At 36.9% G+C, this 23,343-nt stretch overlaps 1 long non-coding RNA gene across 1 annotated transcript in view; it reads right to left on the bottom strand.

The window, feature by feature from the left end:
* Positions 1–20,744, bottom strand: part of LOC105740264 — a 290,190-nt gene extending 269,446 nt beyond the window's left edge. The window contains exon 1 of the long non-coding RNA XR_001116309.2: positions 20,621–20,744. This is a non-coding gene — a long non-coding RNA (uncharacterized LOC105740264). The remainder of the gene's footprint in view (positions 1–20,620) is intronic.
* Positions 20,745–23,343: the final 2,599 nt, after the last annotated feature.

Below are 23,343 nucleotides of genomic sequence, written 5' to 3' on the forward strand. Positions count from 1 at the left end.
TATTTTTAGTAGAGATGGGGTATCACCATGTCAGCCAGGCTGGTCTCGAACTCCTGACCTTGTGATCTGCCCGCCTCAGCCTCCCGAAGTGCTGGAATTACAAGCATGAGCCACCACGCCCCGCCAACTTTTCCTTTTATTAAAAAAATTTAACTTATTTTAGAAGACTTACTCTATGCCTGGCATTCTACTTTTCTAAAACTAAACTTTTCTAAAATGACTCCATTCACTAATCTCAGGTGGACATTGAAGATGTGTTTGAAAATACCTTCAAGGGGAAGACAGGGATTGGCAGTTAAAGGATTCTTACACACACAGGCTGGGAACTTCAGTGCACTGGGTCCTGTGGTTGTGTGCTAGAGGACCCTGCTGAGTACACACAATGGCTTGCTTCCTCCCTGCACATGTGCCTTTCTGGTGGTTTGAGTTCAGACAATGTGTGTAGGACTCTGTTAAGTAAAAATTAAGAGAGAATCCAACACAAATTATTGCAAAAATTGCACTTTTTTTACTGTAAAAGTTGGCATTGTAGAGACAGAGGGAATAAAGCAAACACCCATAATTTTACATACAGCAATAATGTCTTATAGTCATGATTGAAGTGTACTTTAGGAGAGCAGTATAGGAATCATTACATACTTCTATTAAAAGTCACAAAATAAAATGGAAGATCCTTGAAGGCAAAGGCAACCAACATATTGTTTGTCATTGTATTTTATGCTAGGTATCCCATGATGATTTCAAAATACGTTGTTCATTACTGATAGAAATAAATTAGCTTGAATTTGTTCTATGAATAAATTAGGATCTAACCTCAAAGATAAAAATATCTGATAAAATAGAACTGACATCCAAATTATTACCCAAACATGTAATCTATCATAGCAGTGGTTCTCAAACTATAGTTTGCATTAATGATCTGAAGTGCTTATTAAAATACAAATGGTGGCCCCATTTCAAGTTTCTGATTCACGATTGTGGGAAACACTGAAATTGCATTTTCAGGTGATGTGGCTTGTCCTGGGGACCACATTGAGAATCACTGTGCCATAGCAACAGCAATTTTATTAAAAAGTCAGAAGGTCATATTAATCTCATTGATTCCAGAAGTACTATTACATAAACTTCACTAATCTGGTATTAAAATAAGACAGGGAAGAGAAGGAGAACAGTCTCTTAATATCCAAATAGAAAAAAAAAATCAGTGAAGGTTTTTAGGGATACTTGTATTTTTATTATCATTATTGTAATCTAATTGACATATACTGAACTGTACAATTAAAGATATAATTTGCTAAGTTTTGACCTGTGAAATCATCCCCATTATCAAGATAATGAACATGGCCATCACCCCTAAAAGTTTCCTCATACTTCTTTGTGATACCTCTGATATGGTTTGGCTGTGTCGCCACCAAAATCTCATGTTGAATTGTAGCTCCCATAATTCGTATGTGTCATGGGAGGGACCCAGTGTGAGGTAAGTGAATGATGGAGGTGGGTCTTTCCATGCTATTCTTATAATAGTGAATAAGTCTCATGAGATCTGATGCTTTTATAAACAGGAGTTCCCCTGTACCCACTCTCTTGTCTGCCGCCATGTAAGACATGTCTTTGCTTCTCCTTTGTCTCCTGCCTTGATTGTGAGGCCTCCCCAGACATGTGGAACTGTGAGTCCATTAAACCTCTTTCCTTTATAAATTGCCCAGTCTTGGTAATATCTTTATTAGCAGCATGAGAACAGATTAATAAAACCTCTTTCTCACCCATCCCCTGGCAGCCATTCATCCACATTCTGTCACTATAAATGGATTTAATTTTATAGAATTTTGTATAAATTGAATCACATGTTATGCACCCTTTTTTAATCTGGCTTCTTTCACTCAGTGTAATTATTTTGAGAGTCATTACTCTTCTTGCCTATATCGACAACTCATTTCTTTTCATTGCTGTGTAGTGTTCCATTGTATAGATATATACCATTATTTTTTATCCATTCACTGGTTGATGACCTTTGAGCTGTTTCCAGTTTGGGCTACTACAAATCAAACTGCTATAAATATTCAAGTACATAAGTGACATATGCTTTTATTTCCCTTGGGTAAATGCCTAGGAGTGGAATATCTGGACCATATAGTGGATGTACCTTTCACCTTTCAAGAAACTGCTACATTGTTTTCCAAAGAGATTGTACCAGTTTTACATTCCCACTAGCAATGGATGATAGTTTCAGTTTTTTCACAAACTCTCCAAAACTTGGTACATTCAGTCTTTCAAACTTTTAACCATTTTACTAAGTATGAAGTGGCATCTCATTGTGGATTTAATTTTAATTATGAAGTACAGTCTTTTACCTACAGTTATCCTTTGTTGAAAAGACTATCACTCGCCACTGAATTACCTCTCCATCTTTGAAGAAACTCAGTTGCCCGTATATACGTAGGTCTACTTCCGCGATTGCTGTTCTGTTCCCTTGTTCTATTTGTCCATGTTTACGTCCGTAGCACACTATCTTGATTACTGTAGCTTTACACTAACTCTTGAAATCAGATAACGGTATTTCTCCAACTTTATCTTTCTTTTTAAAACTGGTTTTGATTATTCTGGTTCTTTTGTATTTCCACAAGAATTTAAGGGTCACTTTGTCAGTTTCTACAGATAAACTGGAATTTTGACTGGGATTGAATTTAATCTACAAATCAATTTGGAAAGAATATAATTCTATCTAATTATACCTAAGTAACTTAGATCCCACAGTATTTTAAACTTTCAACAATGTTGATCAATATAATATTTTCCTTAGAAATGTAAAATAGCATTAACCAGGGGTGAGCGATCTTTTTCTCTAAACATTCAGATAGTAACTCTTTCGGACTTGAGGGCTTATGGTCTGTCACTCCTCAGCCATTCCACTGTAATAGATGTAATAGAAAGGTAGCCATGGAGAATGTGTAAATGAATGGCTTTGGCTATAGTCCAATAAAACTTTATTTACCAAAAGAAGTGGCAAGTCATATTTGGTCACTGTTCTGAACCATTGTTTACTGGCATTTTTTTTTTTTTTACCATGATCCACAGTAAGAAATGTATTTAATATTATGACACAATATACAACTATATACATATAATTGAAGCTTTCCTTTCATGAAAAACAAATCATTTACCTTGTGTAATGCATTCCGCAACTTTCTATTCTAGTCTATACAATTTTAAAAAAGAAAAATGGCCCTAGTTAAGTAATTAAATTGATTTCACACTCAACCAATGGGTTTTGATCTGCAATTTGCAAAACACATCAAAACTCTATTGTCAGCTTTATGTTAATCTTCATATATAATTAAAACATTTTGCATATTTTTGCCATACTGCCTTCAAGGCTTCTTTTTCATTATCCACCCTCAGAAAGTTGCTAGTTCCCTGAAGTCATAAATTCAGAACCTGTCTTAATAGCTAGCACAGGTAGATGTTCAACGCATACTTGTAGGCTGAATTAATGAATTTGTGAAACAGTTTAAATCTTTCCACAATAGAGAAAAAAATGAACAGTGTTGCTATGAAAACTCCTTTAAAAAGATAGTCCAGAGCAAATGGCAGAAGAGTTCCTCCATCCTTTACCAATACACATTTCTGACCCTGCTCACTCTTACTGACTTCTAAACTCAGAGAAAGTTAAGTCCTTCCCTAAGGCTAAGCTAGTTTCACTGATGCCTTCATTTCATACCATCTAAACTTAGAGATCCTGAGACTACACTTTCCTTTTCCTGGGTATCCAACTAATGGCCCTACACCCTCCATTCATTGGCAGCCATCCACTCTGTCTCAAACATACAGGTCTTGCTGCTGCTCATATTAGTAACATTACTTCTATGTTTTGAGCACTAGGTTTTGGTTTTTTTTTTTTTTTAAATGAGTGTTCCACTCCAATTGATGCTCTCATTTTCTTCCATTTTTTCCCTTTATTAAATATTTCAAAGCTAACTTCAAATTATGCTTGTGTTTTTCAGAGGCCCTCAGCCATGACTCCATCTTTAATAAATTTCTATAACTCTTTTATTCTATATCTTTTTATCTTGGAATGTTATCATATGTCTTCTGATGCTGATAAAATCCCTTTGGGGCATACATTGTGTTATGTTATTTATTGTACTCCTTGTACCTAGCTCAATACCTGACACATGGTCTATATATGACAAATACAATTCTTAAAAGTATGTCAACTCATAAGCAGAACGCATTAGGTTTTTTGTTTCTTTGCTGCGCCCTCAATGATTAGCGTAAGGACAAGTTTCATTGATTTAATGCAGCAGGCTCTATGATGCCCTGCCATGTCTCCATGGTCTACTTCTCTTGCAGATGGTCCTCTTACAGGCCAAAGCCTTCTTGTGTCTTTCTGCCTAAGAGTATTTTTCTGGCATCAGGTATGTTTAGAACTTTTGCTGGCAGGCTGGATCTCTGAAGAGTTATTGTCCTTACTTCCCCAGTAGAAATCCTTAACCAATGAAGGACAGGAGCTGGCAGATGAATACCCCAGCTTCCTTACTCTCAGTGGAAAAACCCTAAGGCATGTTTTATACAGCCTCTTAGAGGTTTGCAATTGAGATTTTCCCTATGCTGTACACAGAGATATCCTGCTGAATAAAGCACACTTTATGACCTGTCCACCCTTCCTTCTCCCACTTCCATACTCTTTCAGAGTGCTTCATGGATTTATTTCCAAATAAATTACTTGCACTGATATCTTTGCATCAAAATCTGCTTTGTGAGACCCCCTAATGACAGATAATGTGCTTATTCTTACTCTTTCTTATTAACTCAGTAAAGTATCTTCATAAAGTTTAACCCAGCTGTGTTTGACAAATAGTAGAAATTAAAGGCTGTTTGACAAATAGTAGATATTTAATAAAATGTTAATTGCATTCTTTCACTTTTTGGAAATGATTTATTTACTGAGATTAAGCTATATTTGAAGATGAGATAGTGCCTTTTGCATAGTCATTTGTTACTTGTTTGAAACTAGTGCATATTTGTATTTCTAAATTAGAACCTAAATTAATTTAAAAGTCGGGCGCCTGTAGTCCCAGCTACTCGGAGAGGCTGAGGCAGGAGAATGGCGTGAACCCGGGAGGCGAAGCTTGCAGTGAGCCGAGATTGCGCCACTGCACTCCAGCTTGGGTGACAGAGCGAGACTCCGTCTCAAAAAAAAAAAAAAAAAAAAAAAAAAAAAATTTCCTTTTTTATATTACGTATGTCTCTTTCAACTACTTCCAAGTTTTCTCTTTTGGAATTTTCTTGTGAATGAAATTCAAATATGTAAAATCTAGCATAACTTTTAATAGAATTATGTGTAAAAAACTGAGATAATATTCACATCAAACTTTATAACTAGTGGTATATGATATGCTTGCAAACCCTAGACTTCCACTGATGTACTTTTTATTCTTGGAAAAATAAAAACAACTCTGTATTTGTCCTTGGAAGTAAAAGAGTACAGGGAACTTTACCCCAAAACATGGCTCCTGGTATAATGAGTATTTTGATTTAAAGGCCCTTAGAGATAGGCAGACGCTGTAAGAAACATTTCCCTTATTTATATAAAGGGCAGACCAGACATGCCAAGGAGAACAATGCATCCTGCCTCCACCTCTCAGCTATGGTCTCTCAATCTTCTACCTTTCCCAAACCACAGGCTGAAGTTCCCTTATCTGCCTAATGTCTGGACCTACCAGAAAAGAAAATAATTAACCTCTGGTTCCCTTTCCTGAGATTAATTGAAACCATATCGCAGGAAAGAAGACTGAAGTCTGTTAATAAACCTGGACAGACTTTTGTCACAAATTATCATCCATTCTGTGGGCCCAACTGTCTTTGCCCCAGACCATTGTGTGTTCTTCAAGCTCCTTCAATTCCCTTAAAAACCATTTCCTATCCCCCTAAAATTATCTACATTTCCCCATCTTCCTTATCCTTAAGAATTAAGGTACATAAGCCTCTGTATCGCATTAGGATATTGAACAATCACGCTGATTCTCCCCATGCACACAGTATTAATAAAATTTTAAAGCTTTTATCAATCTGCCTCTTTGTGAGTTGATTTTTCAACAGAACTTCTGAGGGCAAAGGGGAAGCTTTCCCTTTATCCCTACAAAAGAAAATGGCGGAAGAGCCTTCAACCTAGACAGTGCACTTTTTGGCTACTTTTATCAGGTTTTATTATAGGTAATTATAAAATTTGTACAGTGAAGAATATGCAGAAGAGATATGGAAATATCAGCGCTAATTCGTTTATTACTATTAGTATTTGAACAAGATTTTATCAATTAGTAATTACTTTAAGGTACACAACCTCAACTAATTCTTACAACTACCCTGTAAGGTGGGTAGGGTTGTTGTCACTTGCATCCCCATTTTAGAAAAAAGGAAACTATCTCAGAGTGGGTAAGCAATTTCATCAGAGTCACACAACTAATAAGTAATGCCACTAAGGTCTTCTGAGTCACTCTGAAGCTGTGACAGACTGTCACAATAAAGACAAAGAACTTTAGCACGTCAGTGAACTCAGATTTTTTTTTTTCAAGTCACTCTTATTCCTTAAAAAGGAAAGAATGAAAATCTAGTAGCCACTAAAGCATGTTTGGAAAAGAATTCCTGTTTTACAAACCTGCTGACCTATCTACATTTTACTCATCATAAATCAGGTTTGATGCTTTCTTTGTTTAGTTATCCACCAGCTTGCTAAAAAAGGGATTTAAGGTGACTCATCCATCTTGTGTTTGTTTTCCAATAGCCAATTGCCCTTGAATGTGAAGTTAAAAGGTTAGGGAAACAGTAAAGGATTTTGGATAGGCTAGTTACAAGAAAATGGTGCTGCTAATATAGCAGTCCTGTAAACTTGAGAGGGGAAAAGAGATTCATGGGAGAGAGATCCATTAGTGTCCTAACCCAGATGTTCTGTTATTTACTGCCTAAAGAGTTGGACTGAAGTGCTAGCAGTGAAAATAAAAAATAATGGCCAGCTGTAAGATAACTTACAAAGGAAGAGTCAACAGGAGTAGTTCTTGATGCCAAAATGTATGAGATAATAAAAAGTAAATGAGAAGTAGACTTCTGCTTCAATGAGATTTACACGCGCATATTTACAAATATTTACAATAATATTTACAAGCAAATTATTCGGCTAACTTTAGGTATATCTACTGTATACACAAAATAGAATGAGTTGAAACGTGTATGATCAGAATAAAAGTTTACACAATATTTTGCTAGTGGTTTTATTTAATTGAAATCTGAATTTAGTCTTGGTTTGTCAGGAAACAAAGAAGAATACCTGTCTTCAGGAATGTAAGGAACTATGTAGCTCATCTTTCCCGATATATCTGAATCTAGAGTGATCTCTGTATTTCATTGTTCTTTGAGTTATTTTACAACCCTGTAAGTGGTAGAAAACTGATATTAATGTAAATTAGTCCTGTCCATAGACATGCAAATGAATTTTTTCCAGTGACAGTACATTGATTTCCTCAAACCTTATGAAAAGAGCCAGTTTTGCATCTGTTAACAAATATTTCAGCATTTCTTTATTCCCTAGATACGTCTGTCTTTGACTTCTCCTTTGAATCGGTTAAACAGCTTCACTAAATCCCTCATTAATTAATTAGTGAAATATTTGACATGAGTTTATTTTGTATTTGTATGAGACTCATGATTTTACTGTCATTTAAAAATTTATCTGGTAACATATCTTTATAATATTCAATGAATTATTGCCTCTTGAGAGCATCTAAGTTGAGCACAATGGTAATGGGGGTCAGTATATGTTCCACAGCGACTTAGTGTCAACTTGCTATGGACAAAGAGGGTAAGTCCTACTTTCAAAAGGGTGAAAAAACTGAATGGCTTCCACAAAGAAATAGCATAATTTGTTCCTACGCTACATGAGCAATTAGTTCAGGTAAAGAGAGTTCAATGGTTTTGCTCTTTGTTTGATTTTAAACCTAAAACAGTATCGTGATGAGTATATGTATTGTACATGTAATGGAGTTGCTGCGTGACGCAGAACCAAACCAATTAGAAAAAAATGCAATTAAGTGGTTGATGGGCTCTTGGTAAAGTCTGTACAATTTTGGATCAGATTTCAGCTACGTTCATAAAGCTAAACCTCTTTAAAATGCTGCTTTTATCATAGAACATTGGGTGCTTCACTTTCAATTTTATTTCAAGTGGAAGCTTGTTCCATGATATTTTTTTCAAAATAAGGACAAGGGGCCAAGATGATTCATTTTACTTTTTACCTCATGTGAGTCATGCTGTGATGGGGATGTGTAAGCCTCCTTCACCAGATGACACACTCTTGGCTGCTGCAGGCCCCTGGGGTCCAAACCTAGTTACTATCTGTCGAAGAGGATAGTTTAAAAGTTCTATATATATATAACTTTAGCCTGCCAATTGCTAGTTCTAAAGTTAATGAGCTTCTTAAATTCATAGCATTAATATATGTAGATTGGTGATCAGTTTATAACAGGTTTAACCTTTTCAGGTATTTATTTACTTATAATCCTCCAGTTTCCTTTCCTTTGTAAAATCTTCCAGGTTTTAAGGTAAAAATTAAACAGATTTTGACTTGATCATATCTATATTATAGATTAAGTAACACATTTAATAGAATGTTAGTTACATTGATATAATAGGATAAGCTGAATTACTCTCATGCCTTTTTTTGGGGGGTAGCAGGGCACTTTTCTTCTTAGCTCCACTGCTTTTTACATAAACAAAGAAGTCTCCACTTCTCTCCACCGCACGGGGAATATCTAGGAGAATCTTTGTTTTTCTTTCCATAGATTATTTACCCCAAGGTTGAAAAAAGTGAATCGAATTGGTGACTACTTAATATCTCTTAGGTACTTTTAGCAGTAGGTAGCATTACTGTGCCTCTAAAGTAAGATCTGTTGCACTCTCTCTTGCACCATCTGTCTCATGCATTGTTATGCCATTTCTCCTTTTATATGTCAAATGCACCTTTTGGAAGCCAGCCTAGACACCCAATATACTATCTTGTGTAATTTATTTTGATGGTGACTGGTTTCTGAGGAAGACCATAGCTCTCCATGCATCTTGCCAAATGAATATATTTGAGGTCTGCTTTGAAAAATCACCCATTCACATAGATGATACCGAAGAGTAGATTTATAGTAAGTAGTAGCAGTTTCACTCCTTGGTCTTAGATCCTAGTATATTCTCCAATTTGGATTTTTCATAAAGCCCTGTACTTTAGAAATTTAATGCACCACTACTTAAAAAATCTATACATTGGTCTCCATTTGGCATCTTGTATCTGTATCATCATAGAAGGACTTAGAGGAGGGTGCTAATTGGGAGTCAATCAGAAATATTTGGCTTTCAATTTTTTCTGTGTCTATAACAAACTAGTTAATCAGAACTAGAACTCCTTTGCAGGGTATCATCTCACTTTAACATTTACTAGTATTGATTAAATATGTATTATTACCCATTAATGTTATGGTTTGACTTGTTTGCTCTATTAATCTGTCTGCAGTTTTCTTTTAGCTTGTTGTGTGTGATGCTCTGACAGATGGGAAACCCTGCCTGCTTTATTAAATAGTGCAGGAATATACTAATATTGAACCTGAAAAAATGCTGACAGATGACAAAATTGTCATTCTAGGCATGCCCTAATGGGTAATGCAAGTACTTCATCTTGAGTCACTTTTATTAAAATGTTTTTATATTGTCTGCATTTCAAGATGACAAAGTGAGTGCAATAATTTGCCTCCCATACCTCAAAAGACTCTGCTAAATAGATAAAGGAAATTAAAAAGGTCTAACGGGTGAAATAAAAAAGGGTCATTAGTAAATGATATATATCAGCACATTTTTGGAAAATCAAATCAAATGGGAGTGTTGAAGGATGAATTAGTAAAGGAAGTTACAGCTTAAAAGGAGCTAGTCACCTGGGTCAAAACCCAGAGAGACTCTAGATCAGTGTAGGCAAACTACAGCCCACAGGCCAAATCTAGTCACTTTCCGTTTTTGTAAACAAAGTTTTATTAGAACACAACTACACACACTTATTTATGTATATTCTTTGGTTGTTTTCATGTTAGAATGGCATAGATAAGTAGTGCATGTGTCAAAACCTAACATGGTTACTACCTGGCCCTTTACAAAAAAGCTTTGCTGACCCCTCCTCTAGATTCAGAAATAGAATGTTGCATAAATGACCAGGGAGAGAAATGGGATTTGTTTGTTTGTTTATTTTGAGACAGAGTCTCACTCTGTCGCCCAGTCTGGAGTGCAGTGGCACGATCTCGGCTCACTGCAACCTCCACCTCCCGGGGTTCAAACGATTCTCCTGCCTCAGCCTCCTGAGTAGCTTCAATTACAGGCATGCACCACCATGTCCAGCTAATTTTTTGTATTTTTAGTAGAGATGGGGTTTCGCCATGTTGGCCAGGCTGGTCTTGAACTCCTAACCTCAGGTGATCCACCTGCCTTGACCTCCCAAATTGCTGGGATTACAGGCATAAGCCACCACGCCCAGCCAGAAATATGATTTAAAAGAGGAATTAAGTAAAGACACATATGCTGTTCAACATTCAGCTCATCTTCCATCTTACACCTTTTTAGGCTGTGAAAGATTAAAATCCTTACCAATGTTAAAATAATTAAAATTAGCTTGAACCGAAGAAGAAAAGATCACCTGGACATTTTTCAGGCTTTGAAGACAACACACAGACAAAGCCAACTGCAAAATTAACAGAAAATGGTGTTCTTCTAAGATCATACAGCGGTTGTAAAATGTTATAATGGCTACTTTTTGACTGACTACTGCTTTCTTCCCAGTGATGCCCTAGACCTGTTTTGTAATTTTCATGTATTTTGGGGGATACTGAATTACTATTTTCCTCACTTTGCAAGGGCACCCAGTGCCTAGTTAATTTCATTTCTTCCAATCCTGCTTCAGAAGGAGCAACAATCCAGGACTGATTACTACTTCCCTTAGTTCCGCCTCAGAATCCTTCAGTGAAAATCTGACCTTACAAAAGACACTTCCCTCCTCCCTGGGTCCCAGCAGAACTCCTTGGAGTGGACTCTCTTGCTGCAAATCAATAAATCTTATTTTATCAGACTGTAGACTCCTCCCAGATGGTTTGGGGCTGATTAGGCCGTAGCAACTGGTAAAGTATAACATTCAAAAAGGTAAGTCATGATTCTCATATAAATATAAAATGAACACATGTCAAAGATATTAATTCAATAAATGAAGAAACCAATGAAGTTATAGAAAGGCAATTTAACAAAAACTATCATAGGATAAGAGTGCTAGGTTAGATACAGAGCTGGTTAATGTTTGTACTGGACAGAAACCACCATCTTTAGGATTATCTGTTCTACTGGACAGAAATTATCTACATCTTTACTAAACAAAAATCTAAAAATTAACCAATGCCCCCATAGAGTTACAAATTAGCACAGACAATAAAGCATAAATCCCAGAAGTACACTAAAAGAATATTTAATAGTATCTTTTGCTTTTTTAAGGTTTCAAATAATTTCTCTTATAAGGCAAATCACAGTGAGCATAGATTATCTCCATCTCCTGGGGCAAAACATTGTTGTTGTTGTTGCTGCTATTTTAATAAACTAGAAAAACTGTCCTGGGAGAATGAGGAAAGCTATTTTGTTATTAACATTCAGAGTCAGGACCACTTGCTTTTTGGTATTTGTAAGGCCTGCGACAAAATGGCTGGACCTTGTCTGCTAACTTTAAAGTAAAACTGACTGGAAATATACTGCCCATGTATGCAGAGACCTCATCAGCATCCTCATGCTCTTTCTGAAAGATAAGTAAATTGCCAGCCCCCACCAGGTATTTCAAGAAAGTCTTCAGAAGAAAAGATAAAGGTAGGTAAAATAAACAGAATAAATTTATTTTTTTCTTAATCAAGAGAAAATGTCAAATACCTAATAAGAAACAAAATTATATCCTCATAGAGATATAAAATTAAAAAATTTTGCATCATAAGGTGAGAACAGGACACTAAGAAAAAAGGGAATAAAATAAGAAAGAGCTCTTGTACATGTGAAATAAATTGCCAAAACAAGATTCCAAAGAAAATTTGAAGAAAAAGATAAGGAATGTCCAAGAATGTAGAAGAAATCTTCAAGGAGACATAATGTATTAGAAAAATAATTATAGAGTTCAATTGTTATCTAAGAGAATTTCTGGAATAATAGAAAAGGAAAAGAGGGAAAAATTATGAAGCAATGATAAACAAAATTTTCCAGAGCTGCAGAGAAATATTCATCTTCAAGTCAGCAAAATCAATATTACAGGGACCAAGCTTATGCTTCTTCTTAGGTTGTAGAAAACAGGACAAAGCACCATTTCCTCCCTAAAAACAGGAAAAAGCTGAAGAATCTACAAACATAAGTTTTCTTGAAACCATTAGAAAGCTGAGTGTGCAGAACAACCAGGTAGCCTGCAATCTAAGGAAAGAGAGATGTCTCCAAGAAGAGATGAACCGAACACTGGCGTATCTGTTGCAGAGCACACACACCACACATACACACACACACACACACACACACACCACACACACACACACACAGAACCAGCAAGTGGATGAGAAGAGTTTGGCTAGTTTGCAAAAATTGCTAAAAGCCAAATTGCTAAAATCTGCTAAACTGTGAGGGTATAGATCCTCCGGGAGCCTCAGGTACTAGGAGAGTTCATGCTTGCTCCATGAACCTCAAAAGATGCTCATAAAAAAAAAAATGAACAGGAGACCCAAGAAAACCTCTCTCAGTAGGGCAAACCTGAGGGATTAAAAAGAAAAATAATCCTGTGGTACTAGGGGAGAGGAAATAATTACCCTGGGCTCAGATCATTAGAAGTCTTTTGCTATTTGGGGAAGTATAAGATCACTGAGAAAGCCTCACCCCAAGATTCAGTGACATGGGGTTTACCTAGGATGAGGGCAGGAACAGGACGAAAGAAAACTTCCTAAGTTTTGTAACATGCAAGCAAGCTCCAAGTAACAAGCACAAATAATCAACTACTACTGGAGAAGAAAGAGGCTGAACAAATAATCCAGCCATCATGCAGGCACAGAAGGAAGGCCAAAAGCTGAGACTGAAGCAGGCACATTGAGAAAAAGACTCCGCTACTTCCACCCCACCCTATACCCCACCCTGATTATAAGACACACATGCTTCTCAACTTATGATGGGGTTATGCCTCCATACACTCATTGTAAATTGAAAACACCTTAAGTCAAAAATCTATTTCATATACCTAACCTACTTAATGTGATAGCTTAGCCTAAACTAGGCTCAGAACCTTCACAGTGGCCTACAGCTGGGGAAAAGCATCTCACACGAAAATTATATTATAATAATGTGCTGCATATGTCATGTAATTTATTGAATACTGTACTGAAAGTGAAACAAAGAAGGGTTGTATGGATACTTGAAGTAGTTTTTACTGAATGTGGATCACTTTCACACCACTGCAAAGTCAAAAATTCCAAGTTGAATCACCCTAATTCAGAGATCATCTGTAATGTCAGAGAAATTTGAAGCTGGTGGTACACTAAAGGAGGCACAGCAGCAACAAAACCCAAACCCAGTTCAAGTTCTGAATAGATGGATCCAGTCTCCCCACACTAATAGTCTGGCAGAAAACGGGTATGTGGGCATTTACCCTATAAATAACACCCAAAGTTTAAATTTCAAAATTATGAGATATACAAAAAGCAAGAGGAAAAATTTCTATTAAAAGGCAAAGCAAAAATAAAAATAAAAATAGCAGAGCCAGACCCAGGTTTTAGAACTGTCAAAGAGGGTATCTAAAATAATTCTGATTATTATGCAAAGGCTTTAATCGAATAGGTAGATAACATGCATAAACAAATGAAAATGTTAGTACAGAAATGGAAAATATATGAAAAAGTCTAATGGAGATTCTGGAAATGAAAATCATAAAAATACAGGAAGAATATATTTGACAGAGCCAAAAGGTGAAAAAGTAAAAAGCAGAAAAGAAAAAAGGGGCATCCAAGAACTATGAGAAAATATCAAAGTCTAATATATAGGTAATGGAATTCTACAGTAGAAGAGAGAGAGATTTGGGTAGAAGAAATACCTGCAGAGGGAGGTCAGAGAATTTTCCAGAACTTCAAATCACAAATCCAAGAAGCTCATAGAACCCCAGATGTGACAAAGACAACACACACAATACCTATACATATCAATTTTAAACTGATAGAAACGGAAGATAGAATAAATCTTCAAGTCAGCCAGAGGGGAAATAAAAGACATATTACATAAAGAAGGATAAAGGTGAGAAATATGGTACACATCTTGTCATGAATTATGCAACCCAGAAGATAACATCTTCAAAGGGCTTAAAACAAAAACAGAAACAAAAGCCTATAAATCCAGAATTTAATAACAGTGAAAAGAAATATTTTTCAGACAAACAAAACTAAGAAAATTTATTACCAGCAGACCTGTACCACAAAAAAATTATTGAAGGAATTTTTCAGGTGAAAAACTCTCTAGAATACAATGACAGAAACTCGAGTCTATACACGTTTATACAAAAGTGAAGATCTTTAGGGATGGTTAAAATAAAGATAAATGCAGAAGACTTTTCTCTCACTTTAAATTACTCAGAAATTTATGAAATATGATTAGCACACTTTTTTCCTAAAGAGCCAGATAGTAAATATTTTAGGCTTTTCAGGTCCCTGTTGCAACTAGTCAAAAGTAACCATGGAAAATATGTCAACAAATGGATGTTCTGTGTTCCCATAAAACTTTATTCAGAAAAGTAAATTGCAGCCTGCTATTGGCCCATGGGCTTTAGTTTGCCAACCTCTGTTCTAAAGGAAAAAAACAGCAATATATTGCATATATATATATATCATATGTAAAATATATATCATATGTAAAATAACATACAGGATAACAACAGTAGAAAAAGCAGAAGAGAGGAACTGAGACTATACTCATGTAGGATTCTTACACGAGACAGTGTAAATCCATCTATATATACTACATGCTATAATAATAATGTAGTATATATAGGGTAAGTATAGAATATTATTTGAAGTTAGGCTGGATGAATTGAAGATGTTTACTGTAAACCCTAATGCTTATTCTTCATCGAGTATCTCTTAGACATGAAATTTGTGATGCTGGCTAGTCAGAGTTGGAGATGTGATTGTGGAGAGAGAAACTTAACATCTGAGCAACTTAACAGCTTTTAGTGCGTAGTCAACAAAAATATATATTGTATAATTTATGTAAGTATATATTTCATATAAATTCAAGTATTTGACTAATGACTTCAAAGAGGTGACTCACTGCTCTTTATCGTCAGCTTTTCCTCAGTGGATTTTTTCCCAAAGGTTAAAAAGCTCTGGGAAATGAACTAGATTTTCCAAGTACAAAGAAAAGCAGATGCCTGTTTTATGAAAAATCCACTGTAAATAATTCAGTATCAATTGCTGATTTGTGGATCATCTCCTTGAAGTGTTTGCAAATGGACATACATTTTGTTGATTTAAATTTGTAGTGTCAATAATAAATGTTGATGAAATGTTGATTACTTATTCCCTGTATAAGTTTTGCACAACTTGCTCTGTGTGTATTTGGTGGGAGGTGAAATATAAAACAAAATGAATAAAAACTATAAAACATCAGAAACCACTAAACATAGGCATAAAGTATGATCTACATAGTTCAGTGGTCTACAGTAATCTTTTTTCTTCTTCTAAAACCAAAGAAATCTGTTTCAGGAAAATTAAAGCAAACAAAATATTTCCTACTCTTGCATTAAGTCACAGTGGGATTTAGTCTTCTTCTGAACACTTGGAGGAACTCACAATGCACATAAGACATTGACAGTAATGCCTGCAGTAACTCTGACAATGATGAATGGTAAATCTTTAAATAAATGAACCTTGGCATGTATGTTGCAGACAGTGTTGTCATGCACACAGCCTCTTGTTCCTCCAAAAGAGCAACAAGACAATGCATTAAGATATATTTTCTCCAGCTCAGTCGATGTTTCTGAAAAGCCTTAACATGGACAGGAACATGATGTAAAATTGGTACTAGAAGATAAAGTGCAGTGTAATGTCATGATTGCCAGATGAGGCCAAGGGCATATGAAACATGGCTATCTGATAGACACTGAAGGAAGGCTTTTCTCCACTTAGAACTCACACAAAGGGTGCTTTAATTAGCATGCCTGGGTTATAGATCTTCTAATCACCATGATTCACAGGTTAAATTAAAATTAACAACACCACACAATTGCTCATCTATTGAGAGAACACAGCTGTCCCCAACGAAAAGGAATAAAAACAGCAAGTCAAAATATGGAAGTGGATGGCTCAAGGATGTTTCTGGTTTTTCATCTTCCAGTCTCCAGCAGCCTTCCTTTTGCTTTTCTTTAGTGGGCTTGTGGATATTTTTCTCCCTTTTATTATTATGCGGCATCTGCAGCTGCATCTTCCTTTTGCAAAAGGCCACAAAAGGAGATTCTGGTAGCACTGTGCTATCAGAGTGAATATTGACTGACCCTCAGCATTTCTCTACCAAAATTAAGCCAAAGAAAGGACTCAAGTCCCCGGGAGTGGTGAGTTATACCTATAATCCCAACACTTTGGGAGGCTGAGGTGGGTGGATCATTTGAGGTCAGGAGTTCAAGACCAGACTGGCCAACATGGTGAAACCCTGTCTCTACTGAAAATACAAAAGTCAGCCAGGTGTGGTGGCAGGCACCTGTAATCCCAGCTACTTGGGAGGCTGAGGCAGGAGAATCACTTGAACCCAGGAGGCGGAGGTTGCTGAGCTGAGATCCTGCCACTGCACTCCAGCCTGGGCAACAGAATGAGACTCAGTATCCAAAAAAAAAAAAAAAAAAAGTACTAAAGCAACTCTTATTATTTTTGTTTCCTAATATTTATAATATATTCATTATATCAATTAAAATATTACTAACTATGGGAATGAGATAAAAGGCAAATACAAACAAATTCAGCCCTTGGGGACTTAAATTTAAACAGTAACCTGGAGTCTAGTAAGTCAGTATGATACATTTTGGATCAAGTAAACAGTGATGTCTAATCCCATTAGGTCAGACAGTTCTGTGAGAACCTAATGAAAAACAATGAACCCTTACAAATTACTAAAGATATTGACACAAAACTTTATTGTACAAATTCAGAAAGTTTTGAACCCACTGAAGTTGATTTGTCAAACAATTAAAAATACTTGGTCAAAACAAATCATCTTCCTTCAATGACTGAAATAATCGTCACAGATTCTTCAATGTGATTATATTCCTTAAGTGATATACACTATTAGAGAAAATAATTAAATATCTTAGCAAAACAGTTTATATTAAAGAATTGCTAGAGTTTCAGGCTTCCGTTCTCCAAATTTGTTCCCCATGGGTTCAGTCTTCCCAGAGAATTACTTAGTTTTTTATTTATTTATTTTTTACCATGTATCCTGTTCAGATGTTCACAGCCTAAGAACAAAATTATCCATCCTTTTAATCAAATCTTCACCCAGGTTCCTTGCTGTGTGTACAGCTCTCGCAAAGCAAGACACAAAAGCACCCACAGTGCAAGCTCATGTGATTCCCTTTGCTCAAATCAATGCTTTATTTTTCCTTCCTGATTAACAGCACAAGAAATAAGTAACCCAGAAAAATCATTTTACATCTTGTTCAGCTGTCACATAACAAAAACGAAACTAAAGAAACTACAGTGACTACATAAGGCTTTTTTTATCTACCACTCTGGTTGATTGGATATTACTTTGGTATATTAAATCAGCAACTTTTGCTCCTGTTTTGTGAATCTCTTTATGTGAAAAAGTATTAAGCTATAACAATTGAATTGTATCTAGTTACACATAATTTGCACATTTAGCTCCACATTTAATATATTGATTTACTATAAAAGTATAGTTGAAATCAGGACTGTTTCAGAGAACTCTGTATTTGTCACCTATTACTAAGAATAGTAACAGAAACTACAAATCACTATTTCTCCACCAGATAGAGCCCATCCTCAGAAATTCTGATGCAGTTTGTTTGGGCTACAGCCTGAGCATCAAGAGTTTTAAATGCTTGGCCGAGTGCGGTGGAAGCACTTTGGGATCATGAGGTCAGAAGTTCAAGACCAGCCTGGCCAACATGGTGAAACCGTACCTCTACTAAAAATACAAAAACTAGCTGGGCATGGTGGTGTCACCTGTAGTCCCAGCTACTAGGGAGGCTGAAGCAGGAGAATCACTTGAACCTGGGAGGCAGAGGTTGCAGTGAGCTGAGACTGTGCCATTGCACTCCAGCCTGGGCAACAGAGCAAGACTCCATCTCAAAACAAAACAAAAAGAGTTTTTGGTTTTTTTTAAATTATACTTTAAGTTCTAGGGTACATGTGCACAATGTGCAGGTTAGTTACATATGTATACATGTGCCATGTTGGTGTGCTGCACCCATTAACTCGTCATTTAACATTAGGTATATCTCCTAATGCTATCCTTCCCCCTCCCCCTACCCCACAGCAGGCCCGTTTTAAATGCTCCCCAGTTGAACTTAATATGCAACACAATTTAAGAGCCACAGATACAAATAAATATTTTAAATAAGAATATAATAGGCTTGTCTTATAGCAGGTCTACCTGTAGATGGCATTTCTCTTCATAATCACATAGTTTAAACCAGTGCTTCCCATCCTTTTAAAATCACGGTGTACACAGAAAACTGTGATAGATTATATAGCTCACTGAGGGTAAATAGAGCAGGTTGTATGGAGCAGAAGTAACCAGCCCAGAAACCTCAGCTGCTACAGTTGGAGCCAAGCTTCCCAGGGCAAAAGGTCAGCATCAAGGCCCACCAGTAACCCATTCCTTCCTGCTCAAATATGGAGACATTATGCCTGAAATTATTCTAAAGTGTAGAGTCAACAAACAACAGAAGGAAGACATAAGTATACATGAAAACTAATCGCACTGATTTTTCTCCCTTTTTTTATGAGGCTCCTGAGTTTCAGGCTTGTTTAAAAAAGGATTTTCACAGACTGGAATGAGCCTGTGAGTACACAGGCAATCTCAGAGGACTTCAGGAGGCACACTTGACACAAACTCATCCTTCATTCTGAATTAATAGCCAAAGAAACACAAATTTTGCTTAAATCTAGAGTCATTCCAGCTCAAGTTCCACCAATATTATTCTGACCCTCTTCCTCAAGGCTAGACAAGGTTGGGAATTGTCATTTCCTTTATCTTAAGCTCCGCTATGACAGAAGTGTGAAGAACTTAATAATCACCAGCACCAGAACCTAATAAGAATGGATTTGAAAGCTATAAAATCATAGCAATATAAGAAAGGAAGAAAAATCCATTTTTATTAAAAGTACATCTTTTTAATAGAAATAAAGAACATATAGCACATGGAATGAGAATACAAAATAAGACAGAAAAAGCTGATTTTAATTGTGCTTAATTAAGAACGGTACATGTGGGATTATGAAAAAGAAAAGAATAGTTGGCTTCAATTACTTTTTGCCAAGAAAACAGATAGGATGAAATGTAGCTTTTAGAGTATAAAATTAAATCATTCAAGAGGGGTTGTAGTGAGGTAAATTTCACATTTTAAACTTTTGCAGCTGGTAAATAACAATGTTCAAAGCTTTTACTTAAGTTATTTCAAAATCAAATTTCAGAGATCAGGAGTAATTTGTAAGAACTTTTTCTCCCGAAATATATATGAAGCATCAACTATAAGCATTGCCGCATTTCCTGTCTATACTGACAGTCTAATTCAAGACCAAGATATAGTTACCAGGAGTGAAACTGCTCCTATAAACTTTATAAATTCAATCAGGGAAGAAGGGACGGGGAGAAATGAAAATAAAGCAAGCTTGCAGCACACCCAGCATTAATCATTAAGTTAGATGCTCTGTGATCCATTCCTCATAGTTGTTTGCCTATTGCCTCCGAATCACATAGACCCTGTTACAACATTACAGTTCCCCTTCACTGCTGTACAGATAAAAACTTAAAATACCTCAAAGGGAAGATATAAGTTCTATTCTTTCAAGTCCTGCAAGTCCTGTAAAAGAATGAAACTACTGACATCAGCTGGTCTGAAGGACCCCACAAGAAGCTGACTCACCGAAGAATGCAGTTTCTACATCCTCATGATGTCATCCCCCTTACCCCAAATATAAACAATCTCAATGCTCCAACCTCTCACCCTCCATGATCCCATTAAAAACCTCAGCCAAGTGTTCCTTGGGGAGATGAACTTGAGGGTCTCCTCCCATCTCCTCACTTGGTATCCTGTGAGCACTAAACTCTTTCTTTGCTGCAAACTCTGTTGTCTCAGTGTAACTGATGTGTTACTGTACAGTGGTCCTGTGAACTTGCTAGTCCTATAACAGGAAGAGGAGGAAAAAAGAAGGAAAGAAGTAGGAGAAAGAGGAGCAGGAAAAGAAAACATGTTGAGAAGTATTTACTTGCCTCACTTCAAAGAATATCACAGACATTAACAATCTTACACTCTGGAGAAAGTACTTACTCTTTGAGGTTCAAATTCTCTGTTCATAAGACATGTACAGGAATTTCTGCCTAGTGGATTCATTGTAGAAAAAGGTAGAATGCGTACTACATACTGTAAGGAAAATGGATGTGCTGCGGTCAAGAATAGGCCGAAGCAGACATCCGCTCCAGCATGACTCAGTGAGTTTGGAGCTCGCTCACACAGCTCCGCTCATTATGTAACCACGCCACGTGAGGCGCATTAGTAACCAGTCACGTGAGCTCGTGCTTGATTCGGAGCCACTATTGTCTGTAAAAGGTATAACTACACTGCTGATGCTGTACATGTGGCTTATGCCCAGAGAGAGAGAAAAGCCATGTCAAAACTGTCTATGATTCCCCCAGGGTTTTTCCGGCTACCCACCACTCATCCACTGACTCCCCTCGGACCCCAGTTAGAACCTGACACATACCTTGAACAATCCTGGGCACATAGAATGTATGTTTGTGGTTGAATACCCTCACCACCTCCATTTTAGTATATTTAAAGCTAAATTCACAGCTTTTCTCCTTACATTAAAGCACCCTCCTTCTTTTGAATTGTTGCATTCTATTTTATCTGCCCACTACTTCTTAGAGGTGATGTTTTCACTTCTTACCATCACCTCATGAGTTAAAATTTTGATCCTTAACTCTTTAGTTATTGTAGTAGCTACCTAATTGATGTTTTCCCTTTCTATCTTTGCAAATTGCCCATTCCAAATGTGAGTAGAAACAAGGAAGAAAGGACTCTGAAGGATAATTCATCTCAGCTGGAACCCATGGCCTCATAGGGGCTTCCTTACAATCAACTAACTGAAGGGGAAAAGCCTGAGCTTGGTCCATGGGATCAGTTGGCTGATAGGTTAGTAAAAGTATAAAATGGTATGCCATCACTCCAGCCCCACCCAGGGACTGCCTGAAGACTGGGGATAAAGGAACATTCTCTCAATGAGCACAACTGCCAGCAAACCTGGTTATTCATCTTGGCTGCAAAGAAGAGTAATCTGAGGTAAAGATACATGGAACTGCTGGGCTTGTCTTCATGGGCAGAAGCCTGGTAGTGGCAAGACTAGAAGAGAGTAAAAGTGAAATTTGTGTTGAGGCAAGTTTATGAACCTATTCGAGTAGTACAAAGGGTGTGGAAGATTGCTGGCACATTAATGCCTGTAGGAGAACATCTGCTACATAAGAAGCACTCAACAGCTAGGGAGGAAGGACAACTTATTCTGTGGATATCAGCCAACCTCCTCAACTACCTAGATTATGCACAGTGGATATATGAGCACAAAGTCAGGAATAGAGTCTATGCACAGACCCAAAGCATGGACCTCCTAAGGTTGATCTAGCTACTGCTTCTACTGATTACTCTATAAAGAAAATTACATGTATCCCAGATGTAGAGTTGCATTCCTGCCCCCTGCCAGGGTAAAGACTTACAGAACTTCTGCTCTGTCCAATGGAAGTTACTCTACCACACAAATAACTTAGATGCAATGACATATTGGCTGAGTATGAGGAAAGTCTAGAATGGGTGGTAGAGAAAAGGGATGAGAAGTATCAGCTATAGCATCAGGACCATTTGCAGCAGTGGGACCTCTACCTTTTTCCACTAACTCTTATGGATTAAATTGCATCCTCCAAAAACATATGTCAAAATCCTAATCTCCAGTGTCTTAGAATGTGACCTTATTTGGAAATACAGTTTTTGCAGATTTAATTAGTTATGATGAAATAATACTGGAGTAGGGTGGGCCCTTGATCCAATATAACTGGTGTTCTTATAAGGAGAGGGAAATGTAGACACAGAGACAGAGACGCATGGAGAGGAGAATGCCACGTGAAGACAGACACAGATGGAAGACAGCCATGTGAAGATGGAGACAGAAATTGCAGTTATGCTACCCAAGCCAAGAAATGCCTAGGAGCTAGGAGGTGGAAAAGGCAAGGAAGTATCATACTCTGGAGGTTTCAGAGACAGCACCTTGATTTTAAGATTTCTAGCCTCCAGAATGGAGAGAGAGTAAGCTTCTGTTTTTTTGTGTGTGGGTTTGTGTCTGTGTGTGTGTGTGTGTGTGTGTGTGTGTGTCTGTGTGGCTGGGGGGATTGAGGGTTTTTTTGTTTTTTGTTTTTTGATTGTTTGTTTGGTTTTTTGTTGGTTTTTTTATTTTGTTTTGTTTTTGTTTTTGCCACTCAGCTTGCAGTAATTTGTTACAGCTGCCCCAGAAAATTAATACACCTTCAGAATGGTTTTGTTGTTGTTGTTGTTGTTTTGTTTTTTTTGAGACAGAGTCTCACTCTGTTGGCCCAGGCTGAAGTACAGTGGCACAATCTCGGCTCACCGCAACCTCTGTCTCCCGGGTTCAAGCAATTCTAGAATGGAGTTCTTTTGTAGAGATTGCAGTCAGCTACATATTTTAAGGCTGTATGATGAGTATGTCCAACCAGCATATGAAGTGGAGCATGAAGGTTTCTCACATGTCCTTTTGGAACATATTTTTTCCAGCTATTGCTGCACCAACCAGCTGCGTGCAGGGGTACCCTTGTAGCACTTTGGGCTGTATATCTCTTACTTGCTGTCCTGGGCTTTTCTTGTTGTTCAACATGAAAATCTGAAAGTGTTCATATAGCCATGCTGTTTATGGTATACCTGGAAGTACAAGGGAGTCATTACACCCTTGGGCAATATTTGATCAATAGAAGATGGAAGCCAGTGGCTAAAAT

This window comes from Nomascus leucogenys, chromosome 16 (assembly GCF_006542625.1).
Source record: "Nomascus leucogenys isolate Asia chromosome 16, Asia_NLE_v1, whole genome shotgun sequence".
In the NCBI taxonomy this organism is placed as follows: domain Eukaryota; kingdom Metazoa; phylum Chordata; class Mammalia; order Primates; family Hylobatidae; genus Nomascus; species Nomascus leucogenys.